Raw genomic sequence first — 25,760 nt, forward strand, 5'->3', positions numbered from 1 at the left:
TGGTCAGCTCCACAGACATGTTCTTTCTCTTGTAGTCTGGTATGCAGTGTAATCCATGCCACACATACCTCGGGTTGTTGCTCTGTTTGGCAGATTCCACACGCTCCCTGTATTTCCTCTGAGAGGTCCTCATGGTCTTTCTGAGGTCGTATTTTGCTGCTTTGTAGGCCTCAAGGTTCCCAGACTTAAAGGCAGTGGTGCATGATGTAAGCTTGGCATGAACCTCTGGCCCAAACCATGGTTTCTGGTTAGGGTAAGTGCGGATAGAGGTTTTAGACATAACATCATTAATGCATTTCACTATCGAGCCTACAACAGAGTCTGTGTACCTGTACATGTTATTGCTTTAAGTATCTTGAAATACAATACAATACAATACAACTTAAGATAGAAAGGTGCTATATAGGTACAGTCCATTTAACATTTACTTGATGATGTGTCTATCTCTGCTGCCATTTGTGGGTTTTAAGGATGCATATTTATTTGGATTTACGATAACTGGTTCTTGCTTGTTGGATTTGGCTAGCTGCTGGTTTTTATCTACAATCAAAGAAGTCGTCAGCAGCAAATTTGGACTCGATCACGCTGCTTGCCTTTATGATGGCTTGGTTCGTGCCTCGTGTACCCAGACTCAAATGCTTTGGGTAGAATGAATCAGATCTCAGGGATTTTACTCAGGCACGTTCCGTTGGTGTGGCCATGTAATTTGGACATTTCTGAACTGTTTGGACCAACACAGACTCAAGATAGATGTCATTAAGTTCTGCTTGTCCCCAAAACAACTGTGTGTTTATCTGAATTTGGCTCCTCTGTCTGGCCTTGAAGACCATCTTATCTGAATTCGCTTGGAGAACATGTGATCTGATGCTCTGCCCCAATCGAGGAATTTCCAACTGATAACCAGATGAAATCAACTGAATAAACATCGTGTCATCATTTCAGGACTCTTGGATTCCCATAGGCGTTAACCTTGGCCATTCCCCGGCATCCATTGAGAATGTTTACGGATCTCACCAGAGGACACTTGCTGATTATTCTATCCTTATCAGAACTCTTACAGTGCCCTCGAGAGCATCCAAGGACATTGCTCATGGCTCTCGTCTTCTTCCCCCCTCTGCAGAATGTCTATGTCACTATATCCTGATGCATGCTCATGTCACTATGTGCTTTGTTTGTGCGAGGTGTTTTTTAATATTAGAGTTTTTCTTCTCAGCCAAGAAGAAAAAGTCTGAAAGGAATTTTTTCGCCTCCAATTCCTACATGTGTCCAGTTTTACTACTTTTTTTGTCTGTCTAAACAGATCTCACTTGTAAATGAGTCTTCTATGTTCAATGTGACTTATCTGTCTAGATAAAGGTTGAATGAATTAGTTTGTTTTTTTTTTCAAATTTTTTCACAGTAATTTTCACAATGATTTTCCTGGTTAGAGATTCATGAGTCTAACAGCCTCAGGGTAGAAACTGTTCCTCAGCCTGGTGGTTCTGCACTGCAAAAGGAGTGGGTAAATAAGACATTTTAAATTTATCTGGCAACCCTGATACAGAGCTCTGTTGCATTCATCTTGCATGCAGCATCTGCATGATCAGTGGGTTCCAAGCTGGTGAATAAACTAATGTCTCTTTGGACCCTGAATTTTATTTGTTTTGCTCCTACATTCTGAAAAAGGTGAATAGTGCAAAAATACATTGCTTTCTGCCATTTATTATAACTGTTGTTAGTGTATCCAAAAAAGTTCAATCTGGTCCTCTGGACATTCAAAAAAAACAAAACAAAAAACAAAACAAAGCAAAAAAAAATTTAGAAACGTTTCGTCTCTCATCCGAAAGACTTCCTCAGTCTGAGGTGCTGTATTCAGCGCAGTCTCTTAAATAGCACCTTCTCAGAGTGGATCAACCAGTTTTGCTGCTGACAACCAAAACCAGCTGCTCACATGGTCAAGAAGGGCCATCAGCCTAACAATGGATCATTAGCACACTGATGGCTGTTTACTATTCACAGAGGGCTGAGACTGAGGAAGTCTCTTGGATGAGAGACTAAACGTGGCCGCTGGCCTGGAGATGAGTGTAGACCGTAGAGTCCTGGCCTGATTATGTTGATCTTCTGTGCTGGGCCATCCTTTTGGCCAGTGGCTGTTTTGTTTCCCCAATGTAAGACTGATCACAGCCCTACTGACACTGAACAGCATACACAACATTACTCTGTTTGTGCCGGGGGACTGGATCTTTGGGATGAACCATTCTTTGCCGTAATGTATTTTGGGGTTTAAAAGCCACTGGGACGTTATGTTTAGAAAATAAACGTCTCAGTTTCTCTGATACTCCCTCAACATACGGAATGACCGCTGGTCTGGGTCTGGGTTCCTCCTTTTCACCTGATGGCTGACTGGAGTCCTGTTTGGGTTTCTTCTCTGCTTTCAGGAAGGCCCAGTTAGGATATCCACATTGCTCTAGAGCCTGCCTTGTGTGGAATTTCTCCTTCTGCCTGGCTCCTGAGTTAGTGGGGATGCTGTCTGATCTGTGATACAGAGTCCTGATGACTCCTAACTTGTGCTCCAAAGATTCTGCGGTCTACACTCATCTCCAGGCCAGCGGTCGCTCTTTCAAGGATGAAGATGTTCACATCCTGGACAGAGAGGAACGATGGTTTGAGAGAGGAGTAAAGGAGGCCATCTTTGTGAAAAGAAATCGTCCATCATTAAACAGGGGTGGAGGCCTCCGGGTTCAACTGTCCCCCTCTTACAATGCTGTGATTGCTAGTATCACTCAGCCCTCTGTGAATAGTAAACAGCCATCAGTGTGCTAATGATCCATTGTTAGACTGATGGTCCTTCTTGAGCATGTGATCAGCTGGTTTTGGTTGTCAGCAGCAAACTGGTTGATCCACTCTGAGAAGGTGCTATTTAAGAGACTGAGCTGAATACAGCACCTCAGACTGAGGAAGTCTTTCGGATGAGAAACAAAACATTTCTACATTTTTTTTGCTTTGTTTTGTTTTTTGTTTAGTTTTTTTGAATGTCCAGAGGACCAGATTGAACTTTTTTGGATTTTTCTACCTGGATTATTGAGCATGCATCAGGATATGTTGTTAGTGTAGAAAAACTGGACTGCAGCGGTCTGTAGTGTGCATGTGCTACTTCCTACTTGCAGAGCATTTCACACCTCTGTGGGGGTTTCCCCCCAAAATCTCCACTTTGAGACCTGGATTCAGAAACCTTCGGTTTCAGAGAGAATGGGGGCTGTTGTCGTGTAAAAGAATGACCAAACGCTGTGGTTTTACTCAAGAAACACATCGTGTAAACGGGGGCTAAGCAACATATTACCCAAAATTAGCATGTCGGTACAACACTGTCAAACACTGAACAGGAAATGAGTGGTTGGGGGGAGTGGTGGCGCAGAGGTTAGAGAGGTGGGCCTGTGATCCGAAGATCGCCGGTTCACGCCCCGGCCCGACAACATCAAAATTGTGGGTGGGGTAGGTGAAACACCCACACTTGCCCCCACCCTCATTCGCCCCACTCTGGGCACATGAGCTAGGCCATTAACCCCCACCAACTGCTCCCTAAACAGGTCTCTCTTGAAATTAAGTTCTCGTGGCTCAATGAGACTACCTGGATAAATAATGGCTAAATGAAAAAAAAATAATAATAATTGAACAGGAAACACTGAACTTAACTCCTATTTGTTTGACTTCCAGTTTGGGTTCACATCAGTGTAATTAGTAAGTTATTGGCCACAGTTTGAGTTGACTCAATGCATAATTTCTGTTCTCAATGCATCAGTTCTGTCCTGTTCTCATCACATACGCTTAGAGTCATTGTGTCATCACCTCAATCAAATATTCAAACAACTGAGTGTCCGTCCTCCACCTACTTGCAATCCTCTTGCTGAATGGAGAAAATAAGCATGTCTCTTGTTAGCATGGAGGTATAAGTGGAAACTGCCTAGCTCCAGACGAGCAGAACTTTGTGTTTCCTGTTCTTTCTGCTTAGTTGGTACTGAGATGGGAAGCAGTCTGCCAGCTTAGGCCACCAAATGTACAGACATGCAGGCTGTGAAGCACATAAAGGTGCAGTTATCTCACCTTACAGCAAAAACCAGCAGTTAGAAGAAATGCATTCAAGTGAACACATCTATATCAGTAGCACACAATTAATAAAACCTAAATTGTACCCTTCCTCCAAAGCCCCACCACCAAACCTCCAGTGATTAAACCTTTTAATCTGTAAGGGAAGGGACACATCACATTAATCTGACAGGCTGTTACTCATATGGGAACACACAGGCCCCTGGGTAATAACAGCATCAGTTCCTATTTATTTTTTCTTTTCTTTTTTATTTGAGGGGAGAAAGAATGTTTCAGCAGGGCCGGATGCTCATCAGTACACTTTGGCTCCATGCTTTTCATTGATGCAGGAACTGACATGAGACACAAGGTTTGTTGTGTATACTTAATATAGCCAAAATTACACAAAATTGTACCAAATAAAGCAGGATACTCTAATGTGCTTATTGTAAATTCCTCCACACTTATCGTTTTACTACCAAGTCCCCCCCCCTCCAGGAAAAAGCCACAGGAAATATAATACAATATTTAATTTCCACCTGCCTCAGCTGGTACTCTTTCTAAGACCAAGTTTCTGTCAGCGGACCTTTCTGCCAACTCTAAGATCTCTCATTTTGTGGTCAGTCGTGCTCCCATAAATTCCTCTCCTGTTAGTTGCTAATAGACTTGGCTCTTGCTTTGTTGTTTCTCAGCATTATTGATGTGGGCTCGCCTGGTATTTTTCTGTGCTGTGGGACTTGATATGTAACCTTGCTGCTGTGGATTCTTGTACCCAAGTGGAAAGTTTAGTTTTTTTTTCAATGAATGAGCTCATTTTCAGACATGTTGGACTGTAAGCCTTGAGTACCAGACAGACTAAATAATGATCCAGCTCTAACTAGCTCTCCCAGTTTTATGTCTCTCTTGACAATATTTATCCTCTTTTACTTCTGAAGGCAAATGTAGACTTTCTCTGGAAACATATTCTTTCCATTCATTTAATAATAATAATAATTATTATTCTCTAATACAGTAGACCAGGGGTTCTCAAACTCAAAAAATAAAATCTCAAACAAGAAAATCAACTTTGATTTCTGGAAGTTAAGGACCACCATGCACACAGGACTACATATCAACAGAAAGGAGAGCAGTTCACAGCAGGGGTTCTCAAACATTTTGTGTTCAAGGACCTCTTACAGGGGGAGAAAAAGTCTCAGAGACCCGCCATAATCCTCATGTTTATTAAATAATTTTCTTCAATTTGTTTCTTTAATGCAATGGAAATATTTGTGTAACATGAATACCTGTTCTGTTTGTAAGACCTGTTCTTTAATAGTGTTAATATTTTTTAACAGTTTTAAACATGGGGTATTTTTCATTCAAGACACACTTAATTAACAAAATAGTTAATTTCAACTTCCAAAAATTACAGTTTTGAGAAAATTAACAGCATCAACAACCACTTTAAAACTAATTTTTCACATAATGAACATAATAAATGTATTTCCACTTCTTCCAATTATTACAGAAGACTCTTTACATAAAACCGAACAGAATCATAACAGCAAGAGTCATACCAAGTAAATATGTGCACTAGGTTCTAGTCTTAGCACAGACGGTGCAGCATACAGTAAGTAGTAATAATCTATGGATTGACGGACTTAATGTGTGCCGTAACTGCACTCTTTCGACCAGTCATTGCAGCTGCACCATCCGTACCAACAGCTACACATTGTGGCTTCTGTAGCTGTTCAGCTATATTAGCAATGACAATTACTTCATCACTTGGCTGAGGAACAACAGGTGCTGAAGGTAGTGCATCATGAGGCAGTGTAAAACTGGAAGTGGTAGGTTCAAGGTACAGGTGGAGTAGTGGTGGGCGGTGCAGCCTGACTACTGCTAGCAGGTGTTGATGAAGGATTTGCACAGTTAAAGTCCAAAGGAATTCAGACAGCAGTTGAAGCAGTCCCCAAAATTAGATAATTAGATTACCGTAAATCTCAGGCTACAGAACGCACCTGTCTTGACTGACTGACTGCTTTAAAAATAAATCTGATGACTTGTCCGCTGAGCTCTCATGACGGAAGGGGAGGGGGAAGAACCCCTCCTGTTCGTTGTCTCCGCTCTGTGTTCGGATGTGAGCTTAAAATGAGATCCCGGGATTTAAATGCATATTTACCCTACAGAGAAAGATGTCACATAAAAATAATTTAAAAACTTTTATTAAAACATGTTCCAGACTTGACTGCTTTGCATATCCAATGTCTGACCATCGACACGTTGATGCAAAGCTTACAGGCGGCAGCTCTGTGTCCTCCTTCGACAGCCAGATCGATGGCTTTTACTTTGAAAACTGCGTTGTAAGAAATTCTCTGTGCGTTTTCCATTGTCACTGAACAAATGAACAGGTCTGTGCATGAAGCGCAAAATACGGTAACAATATGGTAACGATCTAAAGAAATTAATGCACGTCTATCTTGGGAGATGTTCCTCGAGAGTGCCTCATTGATCATTCAGGCTAGATTTCTGGTCACATGATGACAGAGTGGGTGGAGTTATTCAAATTCAAATTCAAAAATACTTTATTAATCCCAGAGGGAAATAAAGTGTTGTCGTAGCTCATCTTCCTGGTTTCATTCAAGAGTTGTTATAGATGCTGATAGCTGTGGGCAGGAAAGATCTCCTGCAGTGAAGCCAAATAATCTGGCCACAGATACCGATCCGCCCACCCAGATCCAGCTTGCTGTCAGATCCGGCGGGCCTCTCGGTCCTCTTGGGCAGCAGGATTGCCCAAATGCCAGACAGAATTCCTCCCTGAGTGATGGTCACTCCTCCTAGCAGTACCATACCATACCACTTTATTTATAAAGCACTTAAAACAGCGACGAGGCCAACCAAAGTGCTGTACAGACAGAACAACAGGTAACACACAAAGCAATACACAAAATGAGGTAAATCAGAATATAGACATAAAAACGATGCAGTTAATGACGACAATCCAGTGTGGAGCATGCAGGATCTCAAAACAGATCATCTGGTATTGAAAGCCACCAAATAGTAGTGGGTTTTTAAAATGGGACTTGAAAACCGAGAGGGAGGGGACCTGTCTGACAAGCAGAGGTAACTCGTTCCAAAGTCTAGGTCCTGCTACAGAGAAGGCCCTGTCACCTCTGCGCTTAAGACGAGATCCTGGAACTGTGAGGAGCAACTGGTCCGCTGACCTCAGGGAACATGGTGGGACATACGGTTGTAGCAGATCAGAGAGATGGGGGCGGCGACACTATTCAGTGATTTGTAGACATACATGAGTATTTTGAACTGGATTCGAAAGTGAACCGGTAACCAGTGCAGTGAGGCCAAAACTGGTGTAATGTGCTCTTTTTTGCCTGTACTGGTTAAAAATCGGGCTACTGCATTCTGGACCAGTTGTAGTCGTGCAATGGAGGTCTGACTGATACCAAACAGGAGCGAATTGCAGTAATCGGAATCGGAATCAGAGTCAGAGTCAGAGTTTCTTTATTGTCATTCGCACCTCATGTGGTACATCTGGTGGAGCGAAATTATGTACACAGGGTCCCAGTTACATCCAACAATAAAATGTATAAGAAAAACAGTAATAACATCTAAGATATGAACCAAGAAAAACATCAACTAAATATACACTAAGCACTCATGTAGTATGACATATCCTGAGATATATTCATACATTAAACGGGTTCACTCATCTTTCTGGACTGGATGATGTCGTGCTTTGAATTTAACAGAAATGTGGACGTGAGACGTTAATTATCTTTGACTCACCAAGCGAGTGGGTCATTTATTAACAGAATCAAGTTTAACACATCACACATTTACATTAATTTGGCAGAATATGAAAACAACAACATAATTAATCAGCTTTACAACCAGGAAACCATACGGCCATGATTTTCCGTTGCTTCACCACAGACATTAATGAAAACATCTGGATTAATTTTCTAGCAGACAGGAGAGTTTAAAGATGGAAAGTGAAGTTTGTCTACAGAGAGATGTGTGAGGGAATTTGTCTGTTTTAACCAGAACAACACGCTCCTTCTTTTCCAGCTTGGGCCAACGGTACGCTAGTTGAGATTGACTCTTTACCTTGCAGATGATAGCTTCAGCGTCGGTGTAGAGCTCTCCTTTCAACTTCTTTCAGCGTCTCCGTGAGAACAGCTAGATACTCCTGGAGTCGTGAGGTCATCCAAACAGAAGTTATAATTCCCAAAATCGTCTCTGGTTCAGCTTGGTTCTAATTCAGCAGCATCCATGAATGCCTGCGTTTGCATTCGAGAACTCCAAAACTCTCTGCTTGAACTGCTGCTCCGTCTTCAAGACTAAGCTTACAGCAGCTTCAAGACTGAGCTGAACTCTCTGAACTCCAAAACTCTGAACTCTTACGTTGAACTGGGAAGTGCCACATTTAAATGGGCTCTACTTCCGGTTCATTTGAGAGCCTCTGATTGGTCGATGGACCCCAACAGAGGTGTGTTTTGTGATGTAAGGTGTTATGGAAAGTCAAGGATTGTTTAAGAACAGACAGAAAGATATCATGGAAAAACCAGACTTTGTGGCGTCGCTCCACCAAGTATCTTGCTGTAAAAGTTAAACATGACATTTCTTTTCATTAAACTTTTAGTTGACCGAAACCTGAACTTTGACACACACTTACAAACTCTGCTCACTTCAAGCAGACGATCAAGAAATTGAATCATTACTTTGTAACGTATTCTAACTTGATTTCTCTTTGAATTGAGGATTAAAAATCATTACTACTGTTTAAGTAAATAATAAATGAGTAGTTCACTTCAACATGTAAACATTGTTTGAACTAACACAATTTGATTATCAAAAACATTTGTAAAATAGTAATGATCATAGAGAATTGTCTTTTTCCACTTGATTAATTCAAGAAAGAAAGTCTCAGGATGGGTTAACCTGTATTTCTGGATTCAAATTAATGAAATGACAGTTTCAGTCCCATATGGTCAGTTTTGACATCAGGCCTAGTCCACTACACTCATAACATAAAAACATTGAACATCAGCACAAACATGAACATGAATCAAGACTAGATGTAATGAATGCATGTATTACTGTCTCAAGGTTATTTTTGGATAATATGGGCTTCAGTTTAGACAGCCGCCTCAGTTGGAAGAAGCATGATTTAACAATCATGTTTACGTGATTGTTAAGTTTCAGGGAAGGGTCCATTATCACTCCCAGATTAGTGACTCTGTTTTTCTGACAGGGTTAGAGCGGAATGGTCGATGCAGTGGTTTGTGATCGTGTCGTTGGGAAGGAACAACATGACTTCAGACTTCTTTTCATTGAAACTTAAGAAGTTTAAAGCCATCATCCAGTCCCTGATGTCAGCCAGGCAGTCGAGCAGCGGTTGAATAGAGCATGTACCATTGTGTCTTAGGGGGAAGTAAATTTGACAGTCATCGGCATACAAGTGAAAGGACATGTTATGTTTCCGGAAAACGGCACCAAGCGGCAGCAGGTATAAAGAGAATAGGAGAGGACCCAGGATGGACTCCTGCAGAACCCCCCATTTAAGCTCTGCCTCTGTGGAACTAAAATCCTTGATGGAGACACAAAAGGATCTGTCAGCGAGGTAAGATCTGAACCAATTGAGGGCTGACCCTGTGATGCCCACCCACTGCTCCAACCTAGCAATGAGGATCTCATGGTCGATGGTGTCAAAGGCGGCTGTGAGGTCCAACAGGACAAGCAGCACAGAATCACCAGTATCTGTGGATCTGAAGATGTTGTTAAAGACCTTCAGCAGGGCAGTTTCATTGCTGTGGAGAGGTTTAAAGCCAGATTGGAATAGCTCTAAGATGTCGTGATCCTCCAGGAAACACTTCAACTGGGACTCGACTAGCAGTCTGCAGAGCTCCTCACGAGCAGAGATTCTCACCAGCTCCAGGAACTCGGCGGTCAGGTACTTGAGCACTGCCGCCAGTTTGACGGGAATTTGTCCACAGCACCTCCTTTTCAACTCATGTGGGATTTGGGGCTGTAGATGAGATATTTGAGCTTTTGATATGTTAATCAGCTGCTCCTTGTTAAAACAAAACACCTTGTTGCCATGGTTACGCATCATAACAAATGTCCAAAAGTAAAAAGGTTTCAGTAAAAATCTTTCCAGCTGCACAGCATCCAATACCAGAGGAAATAATCATTGTAAAAAAGCGATATACATCCAGAAAAAAGAGGAATTAAAGTTTTCAAAAACAGTAAATCAGAATGAATGTAACAGAGCTGCTCCAACATGCAGCCATCTTGAACGACGCAATTCTAGAACTCTGGTAGGAAATTTGAAACCCTTGTCATTCCCCGGTTACGGAAGCACGATCTGTAGAGTCAGCTCATTTGTGCATGCGCAAAAATTAATGGTTCCGGGTCGCACGGATCACCGTTGTATATGCAAAATTAAGGAAAATGTACTAAATTACTTTGAAAAGTATGATCTTAATTTACGCCACTCTTATTTCCTTTAAAATCATTGACATATTTACGTCATTGGTTAAAATTATATGTGACACATATTTAGGCTAAATAAAAAAATATTAGTGTGATGTAGCGCAACTTCACTTCACAACAGAATAGCGCTGTTTCATGGAAATAATTTTACCTCAGTTCTTGGACAACTCATTCAAACTCATTAAAAAATTCTAATATTGGTTTATAATCATTAAGAAATTACCACTAATTTAAGTGTGTGCTTTATTTATTAATTTATTATTTATTAATTATGTTATGTTTTAGAACTTAGCTTGGACCACCTCATGTTGGATCGGCTTTGCTCATCCACTTGGATCTATATCTTCTTCACGTAATGTAAGAGTTCATTGGTGAGGTATATTAAAAAAAATCCTGTGTTCTTTTTCATCCTGCATTTTTTATTTATTTATTTATTTTTTTTTATGGTAGTATAATATTTATATTAGTTTAATTCGTATTTTACATCCATTCATCCATCAATTATCTTTTACCCGCTTCTTCCATTTTGGGTCACGGGGGTCGCCAGTGCCCATGTCCAGCAATCACTGTGCGAGGGGCAGGGTACACCCTGGACAGGTCTCCAGTCCATCACAGGGACACATAGAGACAAACGAGACAAACAACCATTCACTCTCTCACTTACACCTAGGGACAATTTAGAGTTACCAATCAGCCTAACATGCATGTTTTTGGTCTGTGGGAGGAAATCAAGAGTACCCGGAGAAAACCCACGCATGCATGGAGAGAACATGCAAACTTCACCCAGAAAGGCCCCCGGACCGGGATTTGATCTGACAGTCTTCTTGCTGAGAGGCAGCAGCTCTACCAGTTGTGCCACCATGTTGCCCTCATTTTTTTAATTTTATTATAAAATATTTATTGGCATTTTCATATTTCAACAAACTTCAACAAACCCAAATCAACTTCCCGTCCTTCTCCATCCACACAAAAACAGTACATCACAAAGTAACAGTTCTACTGCCAAAGCAACATGGAGTAAATATACCACAGATTGATCTCTCTTTCCCTCAGTATACAGAGGGAAAAGGGCACATGCACTATAAAGCGTTAGCAAGTCGGTCATTTACAGTCTTGTCACTGAAGAAATTTTAGTACAGGGTCCCATATCTTCTTAAACATATTGACTCTATTTTCATTGAGATATCTCTGTCTTTCCAAATGCAACATATTTGCCAGTTCCCCCAGCCATAAATCAAATGTGGGCACCGAGTCCTTCATGCAAACTTTCAAAATCAACCTTTTAGCAATCACCATACCAAACAAAACAGCCATTTTCTCATATTTATTGGCTGAGGGTGTAAGGATGGTACCATTTGCTGGCTCTGTTTGTGTCTGTGTTTCCCTAGTGTTTTCCTCTTCAGTTTAATTGTTGCCACCCTTGTCTCGTCACAGCTGTTTGTAATCACGTCTCGTCTTGTCCATGTATTTAAGCCGTCTGTTTCTGTCTTGTTCCTTGTCGGGTCGTATTCGTTGGGTCTCTGCGTTCTCCTGCGTCTCCCCTGAGCTCTCCTGAGTCCTCCCTGAGTTTCCCTCTGAGCCTTACGTTTACATGTAAGTTTTGCTGCCACGTCAGCTGTTATTTTGTTCTTTATTCTCTATTAAAATACTTATTTTTGTAATCTGCCGAGTTGAGTCCTGTCTGCACTACTGGGTTCGTTCCTGTCCACCAAATCCTGACAGAGGGCAAAGTCTTAGAGGTCCCAATAATAGCAATAAGTGGATCTGGGCCCCATTGTTTCCCAAAAGCTGTTGAAAAGAAATGACAAATTTTGTTTCAAAATGAGTGAAGCTGAATACATGACCAAAAGGAGTGTGTCAAGTTACCAATAGCAACCTTACTGCGATTACAAATTGGAGACACAAATTCAAATTTAAAAATACTTTATTAATCCCAGAGGGAAATTAAGTGTTGTCGTAGCTCATCTTCCTGGTTTCATTCAAGAGTTGTTATAGATGCTGATAGCTGTGGGCAGGAAAGATCTCCTGCAGTGAAGCCAAATAATCTGGCCACAGATACCGATCCGCCCACCCGGATCCAGCTTGCTGTCAGATCCGGCGGGCCTCTCGGTCCTCCTAGACAGCAGGACTGCCCGAATGCTGGGCAGAATTCCTCCCTGTGTGATGGGCACTCCTCCCAGCAGTCTGCCAAGCTCCTCGTCACCACAGTCAGACAGTCGAAGGTGCCTGAGGATGATCCCAGTCCTCCCATTGTCACAAGCTGAGTTTCCCACCAGCTCCAGGATCTCGGCAGTCAAGTACTTGAGCGCCGCTGCCAGGTTTATGGGAAATGGTCCACGGCGCCTCCTTTTAAACTCATTTGGGATGTGGGGCTGTAGTTCAGGTATTTGAGCTTTTGAGATGTTAATCAGCTGCTCTTGGTTGTTAAAAAAAACCCACATTGTTGGCATGGTTACACATCATAGCAAATGCCCCAAAGCAAAAAGGTTTTTGTAAAAATCTTTCCAGCTGCACAGCATCTGATACCAGAGGAAATAATCATCCGAAAAAAGCAATTTACATCCAGAAAATAGAGGAGTTAAAGTTTTCAAAAGCAATAACTCATATTGACTGTAACAGAGCTACTCCAACAGCCACTCTGAGCGGCACAATTCTAGAACAACACGCTTACAAAGAAAGTACTGAGTTTCTCCCTTGAGTAGTGGAGTCTATTTATTGTTTTGAATTGTATAAGATTGTGTCTGGCATTGACTGAACAGCCGTGTATACTTTTCAATCCTTCCTCCCATACTTCATCAGATATGTTCAGCCGCAACTCATCTTCCCATGCTTTTTTAATTTTGGTTGTGTCTACAGGTACATTATTAAAGATCTTATAAAAATATGACACTGCCCCCTGATTAATAGGATCAAATTTATTTATTGCCTCTAGGACTTCGTGCTTGGTAAAAACTCCAAAATCTGATATGTTTTTCCTAACATAGTCCCGATTCTGTAGGTATCAAAAAAAAAATTACAGCTGCAAGCAGCATTGAAGGCCCTCGCAGCAAAGCGCCGCTCCGGACTTACTGTGACTGTGGTAGTTCCAACAACTTCGCCCAGTTGCCATCGCGAACGCTCTCACGCCCATCCCGCGCTCGTTTACCAGGGTACGCATTCGCCGAACCTTAGACATCAACTGCGACCGCGGGAGCTCCAGCAACGCCTCCCAGTCGCTAACGTGAACGCTCTCATGCGATTCCTGCACGCGTCCACCAGGGTGCGCATATTTTGAATATTTGCAATCACCTTACGCCCTTATCTGAATGAGTCTGGCTGCAAGCCTTTCAAGTTTGGCTAAAATCTGACCTTCTAGACATGTGTTATTGTCACTTCCTGTTTTGTCGCAAATGTAAAGGACTTCCTTTAGGCTTTTCAACATGTCATATTTGGTAATCAACAGTTAGCGAATACAGTTTCAGTCTTATATCTTACACAGTGCCAAGCTCACCCGATAATAATCAGTTTCTTCTCTGAGAGGGCCAGACTTAAGTGAAATCATGAACCTACAATGCCAGTGTGTCTACAAGTGTTCACTGATAAAGCCCAAAAAATCTGGTTTAGATCAGATGATGTATCACTGAGATATAATTGTTGGAATAATGTAGGGGTGCACTGTACTCAAATGTTAAACAACATCAATGTGTTTAGAATGGTTAACTGATCAAGTACAATAAATCTGGTGCAGATTGGATCATGTATATTCAAAATATAACTAACTGTTAGAATAATGTAGGGGGCTCACTTGTGTCATATGTGAAACCAAAATATCAACGTGTCTATACGTGTTCACTGATTATGCACAAAAATTTTGGTTCAGATCGGATGATGTATCACTGAGATATAACTTTTGGAATAATGTAGGGACGTAGTGGAGTCAAATGTTAAAGAACAATATCAATGTGTCTAGAAGTGCTCACTGATCACGCACAATAAATCTGGTACAGATTGGATGATGTATCAGTGAGATATAACTGTTAGAAAAATCTAGGGGTGCACTGGAGTGAAATGTTAAACACCAATACCATTGTGTTTTTAAGTGCTCACTGATCACGCACAAGAAATCTTGTACATATTGGATTATGTATCACTGACATATAACTGTTGGATTAATCTGGGGGCGCAATGGAGTCAAATGTTAAATAACAATACCAGTATGTGTACAAGTGCTAACTGATCATGCACAGTGAATATGGTACATATTGGATGGTATTTCACTGAGATATAACTGTTGAAATAATGTAGGGGGCGCACTCTAGTCATATGTTGAACCACAATATCAATGTGTCTGTACGTGTTCACTGATTATGCACAAAAAATTTGGTTCAGATCGGATGATGTATCACCTAGATATAACTGTTGGAATAATGTAGGGGCGCAGTGGAGCCAAATGTTAAAGTACAATACCAATGTGTCTATCAGTGCTCACTGATCATGCACAATAAATTTTGTACATATTGTATGATATTTCACTGAGATATAACTGTTGGAATAATCTAGGGGGCGCTATGGAGGATATTGGCCACTTATCATGGATACCTGTTCAAGGGGTAGATAATGATCAATTATTGTGATTTTAGTGCACCTTGGTTGAAATCTGTGCAATTTAGAGACAAACGTATTGCAACGGTGTCACTTCTTAATTCACTACTCCACCATGCCCACATCCTCCAGCAAAAACAGTTTGCACTTTAAATCAAGTCAGACCATTTTATCTGTATTCTTAAACAGGATCATCCTTATTAGGTCAAGGGTGTCAAAGAGGGAGCATTCCAAGTAAAAAAAACAGACTTCCTGTTTTGAGGGGGTGGGGCTTTGATGACATCAAAATATGACCACAGTGGATAATCAGGTATCCAACAGGCATGAGTCATGCCAAGTTTGGTGTATTTCAGGCTTTCATTGCGAAAGTTATAGCGTTAATAAATTTATGGCGTGAAGCGCAACTTTGAGGCCTGGCCACGCCCCTTTAACATAAACAAAACCAAAAGCTTTTGATAAATTTTACTCCCCAATGTCTTAAGGGCATATTAACCAAGTTTGAAGGCAATTACTCAAACTCCCTAGGAGGAGTTAGTTAAAATTCGCCATTAGAAATGCCCAAAAATGACTCTTTGACCCAAATTGGCCGACTTCCTGTTGAGTTTGAACCAGGGCTCCAAGAGACTTTTTCATAGGTCCTGAGAAGATACAGTTGTTCACAGAGTTTCAGAATTATCGGTCCAAAATTGGCTTTGGGCTGAGGTTTTAAAATATTCTAGGGGGCGCTGTGGAGGCTATTGGCCACTTATCATGGCTTCCTGTTCAAGGGGTGGATAATGATCGATCATACTGATTTTGGTGCACCTCTGTTCAAACTGTGGAATTTAAAGCCAAACGTAGGGCAACGATGTTACATCTTACTTCGCCACGTCACTACGCCCACATGCTCCACCCAAAACTGTCAGTATTGGAAAGCAAGTTACACCAACATGTCTTCGGTCACTGGACACACTATCATGCTGATCAGGTAACAGGGGTCAGATAGGGATCGTTCAACGTCAAAGTTTACACTTCCTGTTGTCAGGGGGCGTGGCTTAAGTCATGTCATGATTTCACCATTCACTCTTGCAGGGGACTGGATATGGCTCAATCACTGAAGGTTTGATGTCTCAGACAGTTTTCGTGTAGGAGCTATTAGTGTTTTGTTTTTCATGGCGCGATGTCAAACTTTCAGGTCTGGCCCCGCCCCTTCAGCATGCTCTGAAACTAACCGTTTAGATGACTTTGCATCTCCCATGCCTTTTGACCAAAATGGCCAAGTTTGAAACAGATTAAGCGAAATCCCTTGGAGGAGTTCGTTCAAATGCGGAGGCTGTAAACCGTCAAAAAGGTGTGAAAAGTGGGCCGACATTCCAAAATGGCTGCCTTCCTGTTTATCGTATAACATTGGTTCCCAAGGGTTTTCTGTACCGTTAATATATAGGTCACCTATCACACAAATGCCCTTCATTCTCTCTTAGTCTCGATATACTTTGTATATGGGAAGCCCACAAAGGGCTAAGAACTTTAGCAGCATTAGGAATGACTCTGTGTCCATGTTTGATAGCAGGTCGAGATGGACAGCTCGAGTTGTAAGGCACTTGTACAGGATGCCCCACCTCTTTCCAGTCCATCGTCCCACCTTTACAAGCATAGGGCCGAAACAGTCAACTACTGTTGAATAGAAAGAAGGCAGGCCAGAAAAGGCGTAAACTGGAGGGGGCAAGTCTGCCATTCTTGGAACCTGGGGGCTACCTCTCCATTTTCTACAATCCACGCAGTCACGCTGGTACTTCTTGACTTCCTCTATGCCTCTTATTATCCAGTATTTCCTAAGCAGCTCTGCAAAGACACACTAGGCTCCAGGGTGGTGCAGTAGATTATCATAATGCTGAATTTGGAGCTTGGAGATTGGGTGAGAGGCTGACATGAGAATAGGATGTGGCCATGGCTTAATTAGTAAACTGAATGATGCAGGAACAGCGGGCAGGCGAGGGGGGACGTGCGCGTGGGGGTTCCGTGTGTCTTCTCACAGAAAATTTTGAATAACAGAACTGCCATTTCCTGCATGTTGCTGTATTTTAACAGGTTGTTATACATCAACATGTATCTACATTTGTAAACACTTAATAAAATTACTATTTTAGAAAGCAACAGCAGGTTGTGTGTGAATTAGAGCAGCTTTGATTCTGTCAGGTGTCCTAAACCCCTCTCCTCCCTCCCCTCACTACACGGTTCTGAGCTGAACTCTTCTCCGATCCTGCTCCAGTCTCGTGACACCATTTGAAGCACCTGAAGGCTTCAATTTTCTGTAGTACAGCTAAGGACAATTAATCAGCCCATCCATCCATCCATCCATCCATCCATTTTTTATTAAAGTAAATTGGATTGTCTTTTTGACATTTTGACTGCTGTTATTTTGACAAGTTAGTGCCGTTGTTTTGAAACATGACATCTAATGTGAATAACACATCAAACATTTCTCTCTTTGTATTTTTAATTTATTTTTTACAGTAAGCTTTTTTTATTTATTATGTCTGAAATGTAGCAGGAGTTCAGACACCTGCAGATGTATGCTCGCGCAGATGACTTTAATCAGCTTCAGTGCCCATCTAGATGGGGAAGAGACACAAGCCTCTGGAACTCTGCATTAATCTGAAAAAAAAAACTAATTAAAAAATGCAACTTATTTAGAATGTGCAAAAAAAAAATATTTAAAGTAAATAGTAACCAATCATTCCCAACGTCTATGTAACCCCCCCCCCCCCCCCAAAAAAAAAAAAAAAAAAACCACAACATTTAACTTCAGTCTGCATTACTACCTCTTTCTGCTGGAACAGTGCAGGACATCCGTCCTTGAACTCCTCTGCCAGGTTCTTCATCCACCACCTCCTGATGCCTGTAGGCAGATGTACAAGTCATTTTGTCTGCAGTGACACTGTCATTGTTCCTCCTTTTGATTGCTGTCGAGAGTTCAAGTCTCTCTTTTTACTGTAACTGCTTAAAATTGTATTTATTAGAGCCAGTTGTTATTGCATATTAGCATTATCATACCATATTCACTTACCATCAAAGAAAATCTAAGTTATTGATAAAGAAGCCTTATTTTCATCACTTGCTCTTGCCGAGGTCAGACGTTTTTTCCCCTCCTCTCCCTCTCCTCTTTGCTTTGCTTCTCTGTCTGTCTGTGAAACTACTTTTGAGCCTCTCTTACATATCTTCCGAACCATAATTACGGACTTGATTTGATCAGTTGGTCCCTCAACACAATTGATAACATTTCTTCGAAAAGAAGACAGGTTTTAGGCAAGCCGATTTGCCTGGTTGGCACGCACGACGCAGCTGGATATCTCATCGACTTGGAAGACTTGATGATGTGTCTATCTCTGCTGCCATTTGTGGATTTTAAGGACACATATTTAATTGGATTTATGATAACTGGTTCCTGCTTTTTGGATTTGGCTGTTCGCTGGTTTGTAGAGATCTAGTAGAGTGCTGTATGAATGGATAAATGAGGACACAGATTGTAGTGTAAAGCGCTTTGAGTATCTTGAAATAAGATAGAAAGGCGCTATATAAGTGCAGTCCATTTACAGTCCATTTACAATGAAATGTCATCCGATCTAGGCCAGATTTTTGGTACGTCATTAGTGAGCACTTCTACACACACTGGTATTGTTGTTTAACTTTTGACTCAAGTGCGCCACCTACATTATTCCAACAGGTATATCTCAGTGAACTATTATCCAATATGTACCAGATTGTTTGTGCGTGATCTGTAAGTACTTATAGACACATTGATATTGTTCTTTAACATTGGACTCAAGTGCACCCCTACATTATTCCAACAGTTTTATCTCAGTGATACATCATCCATTCTGAACCTAAGTTTTAGTGCTTCATCAGTGAGCACTTGTAGACACATTGGTATCGTTGATTCATGACATCACTTAAGCCCCACCTACTCAGAGAAAAAAACTGTCAAGTATTGGATGACACTTCCAGCTTCGCACTGTGTAAGATATTAGACTGAAACTTTGTTCGATAACTGTTGATTACCACACATGACATGTTGAAAAGCATAGAAGTGCTTGTCAAACATTCGCAACAAAACAGGAAGTCATCCATAACTCCTGTCTGGAAGGTTAGATTTCGCCTATACTTGTAAGACCTGCAGCTGGACAAGTAACAATATGGACTCCAAACAGGTACAGTGGGATCTGTCTCGGGTGAAGTTTGTCATGACGTCAGACGTAAAATACTAAACCTACATTAAACTTAATTGTTTCACTTGGACTCAAAGTTAAAAGTTCATTTCAGATTAAATGTGTGACTTTTAAATTAATTGAACCCATACAAGTAAATTGTCTTCACTAAACCAAAATAATTAAGTGAGATTAATGTAAATAAGTCCTTAAGATGAACTACAGCCCAAATACACGTTTTAAAGTGTAAGACGAGATAGGTGTACTGTACTTTACTTAAAAAAACATTATGCAAACTCGTTGCCTCAAAATTTTCAATATATTTTTTTATTAAAAATGTTGAGTTTGTTTAACTTGTACATCTTAATGAATCTCTAACTAGAATAATCACTGTGAAAAACCATATCATGTTGCTGCTGATCTGTTTCATGTTGCTGCTGATCAGTTTCAATGTTGATGTGTTCATGCGTGCACATCTGCTCACAGACTCATGTTCATGTTTGTGCTGATGTTCAATGTTTTATGTTATGAGTGCTTAGTGTATATTTAGTTGATGTTTTTCTTAGTTCATATCTTAGATGTTATTACTGTTTTTCTTATACATTTTATTGTTGGATGTAACTGGGACCCCGTGTACTTAATTTCGCTCCACCACATGTACCACATGAGGTGTGAATGACAATAAAGAAACTCTGACTCTGACTCTGATAAGTGTACTTGCTACTTGTCCCAATTTTTTTGGGATTTGTTGACACTACAAAATTTTGAATCAACATATTTTTCTTTTAAAATGTTACATTTACTCAGATTAAACTTTTGATCTGTCATCTTTGTTATATTACCAATAAAATATTGACATTTGCCATCTCCACATCATTGCATTCAGTTTTTATTCACAATTTGTTTAGTGTCCCAACTTTTTTGGAATCTGGTTTGTACATAATATAAAAACAAGTGTAAGTCTAAACCTAACCCTCAACACTCAAAGGAGGAAATATCAGAATCAGAAGAATCAGAATAAGCTTTATTATCATTGCACTGAGCTACAATGAGAACATTTACATACAGTCGTCCGGAAGATGGACATAGAGCACTAAGCTGCTGCTATAAATAAGCACGGACTTTCTTATCCTTTTTCAGAATAATATTCTTTGTTAGGAAAAGGAGGAGAACCATGAGGTTAGATAGGAGTATTACAAAAAAAGATATTTCACATCTTGTCTATCAGGATACGATTTGAGACATCAAAAAAAACTCTACCAGCAAGTACAATTAAAACATGATTATATATGCATTTGACGTCAAAATGTTGAGATTTGTCCATGATTGTTTTTCAGATCAGCCACAGTTAAGATGATGATGTTTCAGCCGGCAGTTTTGATAAGCTTGCACAGAAGTTCTCGGGGGGATGTGTGTGTGTGTGTGTGTGTGTGTGTGGGGGGGGGGTTGCGTTAGATGAAGCTTTTGTCCCTGATTACTAGGGATGGGGCCAATCTGATCCTGTATTGGTATCGGCCTCCGATACTAGCATAATTTACGTATCGGATTTTTCCGATCCACCTGCCGATATTTCCAATCCATGATGCATGTTGGCTTCAAACTATGGAATGGATTTCCTGAACGGCGGCGTGTCTCATGAGCCCAGAGTAATAAGACCAGCCTCACATTCAGGAAATCTATTTCATAGTTTGCAGCCAGCTACAACGTGAGGGCTGAGTTAGCAGCACTGTGGCTAACAGCTAACCAACTTTTCATCGAAACATGTCCGCTATGTGGAAGTATTTTACACTAGAAACACCACAAAACAAGACAGCAATGTGCAATGTCTACAGAGCCATAGCGCCACATTAAACCACGTTAAAGTTAGTTTTACATTGGACATTCGAGCTCCGTGGCTTCAGCGGGGCACTATTCTTTGGTCAAAACGAAAGAGGCGACTAGACACCGGCCAGCCGCGTCCAATCTGCCCCGCTCAGTCTGCCCGTCTCTGAGGAGGGACAGACTGAGCGCGGCTGCCCCAAATCAGGCTGCCTGCTTCGGATTGAACAAGAAGACAGCTGAAACCATGGAGCTCTAATGTTTACAGAGAAGTTGCTAAACTTCATTATAATTAATGACCAACCACTATCAGTTGTAGAAAACGAAGGATTTTGCAGCTTGATACTTGCAGTCAAGATATAGTTTACCCTCCAGGAGATATTTATCATTACAACAGTAGACAATCATAAAAAAAACATGATTTGAAAATTATATATATTAAAAACATAAACAGCTCCATTATAAAGTGATGTAAAATACTAAAAACAGGAACATGTCTGTTGGTTTATGCCATGAACTTAGCAGATGTTTGAAGCCATTTAACATTTTATTTAATTTAATTCATTTATTCATTCATTTTAATGTACCAAAATAAAAAAAAATCATAAAAAAGAAAACATTGAATGAAAAGAGTGCAGAAAGAAGAAAAAATTCTTATATCTGCCCCTTATAAACTATAAAACAACTTTAAACAATCACTTAAATTAATCACTTTAATATCCACTTTAAAGCTAGGAATAAAAAGAAACATGTTTTGTGTTAGCAGAATTTAATTCTAACTTTAAAACTTATCCAAAATTAATAAAACTTACCTCAAGTTGCCTTTTTGGACATGCATGCATATATTTGTACAAATTGTACTTGAGAGGAGATTATTACAGCCTCATTAAATCAATGTTGATCAGGATATCGGAACTGGATCGGTATTGGCCGATACTCAGATCTAGGTATCGGGATTGGATCGGAAGTAAAAGAAGTGGATCGGTGCATCCCTACTGATTACCCATGACCCAGGAGAAATTTGATAGTCGGCCCGTCTGCAAGGCCAACGGGGAGTCAGATTCAGATAAGCTTTGATTGTTGATTTTCTACAGGCAGACAGATTTTTTCATCAGCCTTGAATCCATCAGGACGATCTGGTTCCAAAATGGCCTGATTGTGGGAATCCATACCACTGATCCATGTTATGAGCCTCCTTCAAGGTCGATCCCACCACGCTGACGAGTCCCAGAAGCCGCAGGTGGCCTGCAATTCTCATAAATAGCCTCCACCTTATGGTTTAGCTTGAAATCAGCTGATTTTGAGTACTCACAGCAGGAACCAAACCTTCATACTGACTCGGAAGCTTTGTCATGGCCGAAATTGCTGCAGAAGTCTTCTTCAATAGTTGATAAAACAGAGCCCCGCCAATGCCAAAAAGGCAGAGTCCCTGCTATCATAAATTCAAATATGTAAACGTCTTCAGCATCTTCCTGAGACAGGACTGAGAGGCACATCAGCTGCCACACTCCCCACGGATCCATAACGTACCCCACAGCATGCATCTCAGCTGGACAAGGAGGCTCTCTGGGACCTTGTTGTTTTGTTGAAAAAAATCTTGTTGATGGCATTGAACGTCCAGGATACCAGATCCATAATCTTAATTTACATTCGGAAGATGTGTACCAGGCACTTCAGACACACAGAGAGTGAAGAAGGGGGAAGGAACAAATGGGAGAGTGAAGGCAATATACAATGAGGAAAATAAGTATTTGAACACCCTGCGTCTTTACAAATTCTCCTGGAGGGGTCTGAAATTTTCATCTTAGGTGCATGTCCACTGTGAGAGACATAAAATAAAAATAAAAAAATTTGAAAATCACAATTTGATTTTTTAATAATTTATTTGTGTGTTACTGCTCCAAATAAAATCTTGAACACCTGCCAATCAGCAACAATTCGGGCCCTCAAAGACCTGTTAGTCTGCCTCTAAAAAGTCCACCTCCACGCCACTTATTATTCTAAATTAGAAGCACCTGTTTGAGGTCGTTAGCTGCATAAAGACACCTGTCCACCCCACACATTTAGTAAGACTCCAACTACTAACATGGCTAAGACCAAAGAGATGTCCAAAGACACCAGAGACAAAATTGTAGAACTCCACAAGGCTGGAAAGGGCTTCGGGACAATTGCCAAGCAGCTTGGTGAAAAAAGATTAACAGTTGGAGCAATTATTAAAAAAATGGAAGAAGCTAAACAATCTCCATCAGACTGGGGCTCCATGCAAGACCTCACCTCGTAGCCTATTAAAGATCCTAAGAAAGGTGAGAAATCAGCTCAGAACTACACGGGAGGAGCTGGTCAATGACCTGAAGAGAGCTGGCACCACTGTTTCCAATGTTACTGTGGGTAATACACTAAGACATCATAGTTTAAAATCATGCATGGCACGGAAGGTTCCCCTGCTTAAATCAGCACACATCCAGGCCCGTCTTAAGTTTGCCCATGACCATTTGAATGATCCAGAGGAGTCATGGGAGAAAGTTATTCAATTCAATTCAATTCAAAAATACTTTATTAATCCCAGAGGGAAATTATATGTTGGGTAACTCATCATCCTGGTTTCATTAATGAGTTGTTATATATGCTGATGGCTGTGGGAAGGAAGGATCTCTTGTAGCGGTCTGTCCTACAACGGGTTTGAAGAAGCCTCTGACTGAAGACACTTTGTTGTTGTATGACAGTCTGATGAAGAGGATGCTGAGGGTTGTCTATAATGTTCTTCATTTTATGAAGAATCCTTCTTTGTACAATCATCTACAAATGTTCTAGAGGAGTCCCCAGAACTGAGCCAGCCTTCTTTATGAGCTTGTTGATCTTCTTTAAGTCACTTGCTCTGGTGCTGCTACCCCAGCAGATGATGGCAGAAGAGATGGCGCTCTCTACAACAGACTTATAGAAGATATGCAGCATCTTGCTGCAAACGTTGAAGGACTTCAGCTTCCTCAAGAAGTACAGTCTGCTCTGTCCCTTCTTGTAGACGGCTTCATTGTTGCATTTCCAGTCCAGTCTATTGTCCAGGTGAACCCCAAGATATTCATACTTCTCTACCACCTCCACTTCTTCTCCCATGATGGAAATAGGGTTGGATCTGTTCCTGTTTCGCTTGAAATCTACAATCATCTCCTTTGTTTTGTTCACGTTCAAGATGAGATGATTATTTCCACACCATGCCACAAAGCGGTCCACCAGTTCCCCGTACTCAGCTTCTTGTCCATCTCTGATACACCCGACTACTGCAGAGTCATCAGAATATTTCTGCAGATGACAGGAGTCTGTTTTTTTACTGGAAATCTGAGGTGTACAGAGTGAAAAGGAATGGTGAGAGTACAGTCCCCTGTGGTGCTCATGAGCTACTGACCACATGGTCAGACACACAACCCTTCAGTCTCGCAAACTGTGGTCTGTCCGTCAGGTAGTCTTTGATCCACGTGATTGTTGAAGCCTCCACCTGAGTCTTCTGGAGTTTCTGACAAAGCAAATCAGGCTGGATTGTGTTAAATGCACTGGATAAATCAAAGAACATGACTCTCACAGTGCTGTCTGCCTTTTCTAGATGACAGTGAGTTTGATGAAGCAGGTGTATGATGGCATCTTCAACGCCAAGTCCACGCTGATAAGCAAACTGCAGTGGGTCCTGATATGTGCTTGTTTGTCTAGTCAGGTGGGTCAGCAGAAGTCTCTCTAGGGCCTTCATGATTTGAGATGTCAGGGCAACAGGTCTATAGTCTTTGAGGACTGATGGGTGAGTTTTCTTTGTCACTGGAACAAGACAGGATGTTTTCCACAACACTGGGACCTTCTCCTGGGTCAGGCTAAGGTTGAAGAGGTGCTGCAGAACCCCACAGAGCTGCTCTGCACAGACCTTCAGGACTCTGGGACTGACACCATCTGGACCTGCAGCCTTATTCCGGTTCAGTCTCTCCAGCTGCTTCCTCACCTGACTTCTGGAGACGCAGAGGGGTGAGGCAAAGGAGGTATCAGCATCTTCTGATATGGTTGAAGACCAATAAGTAGAAGACGGGTCCATGACTGAGGTGGTAGATACAATATTTGAGGTGTGACAGGACAGCCTTGGGTCAATGGAGGGTGGTATGTATGTTTGGCTGTGGGCAAGAGAGAGGGCTGCTGAGCTTGTTCCTGAACTGAATCTATTGAAGAATGTGTTCAGTTCATTGGCTCTGTACAGGCTTCCATCCTTCTGATCCTCCTTCTGCTTGAAGCCTGTGATCTGTTTCATCCCTGACGACACCTCTCTGATATTGTTCTGTTGGAGCTTGCTCTCCAGCTTCTTCTTGTACTCCTCCTTGCTGTTTCTTATCTTGACTTTTAGTTGCCTCTGTGTGCTCCTCAATAATTCCCTGTCTCTCTCCCTGAAGGCTCTTTGTTTCTGGTTTAGCAGTTCCTTCAGGTCAGTGGTAATCCAGGGTTTGATACTAGGGAAGCATCTCACCGTACTGGTGGGGATGGTGTTGTTTACACAGAAGTTTATATAGTCGGTCACACACTCAGTCATGGCATTGATGTCCTTTCCATGTGGCTGGCACAGTACATCCCAGTCTGTAGCCTCAAAACAGCCCCGCAGGG

This window comes from Nematolebias whitei, chromosome 20 (assembly GCF_014905685.2).
Source record: "Nematolebias whitei isolate Nwh7 chromosome 20, NemWhi1, whole genome shotgun sequence".
Lineage (NCBI taxonomy): Eukaryota > Metazoa > Chordata > Actinopteri > Cyprinodontiformes > Rivulidae > Nematolebias > Nematolebias whitei.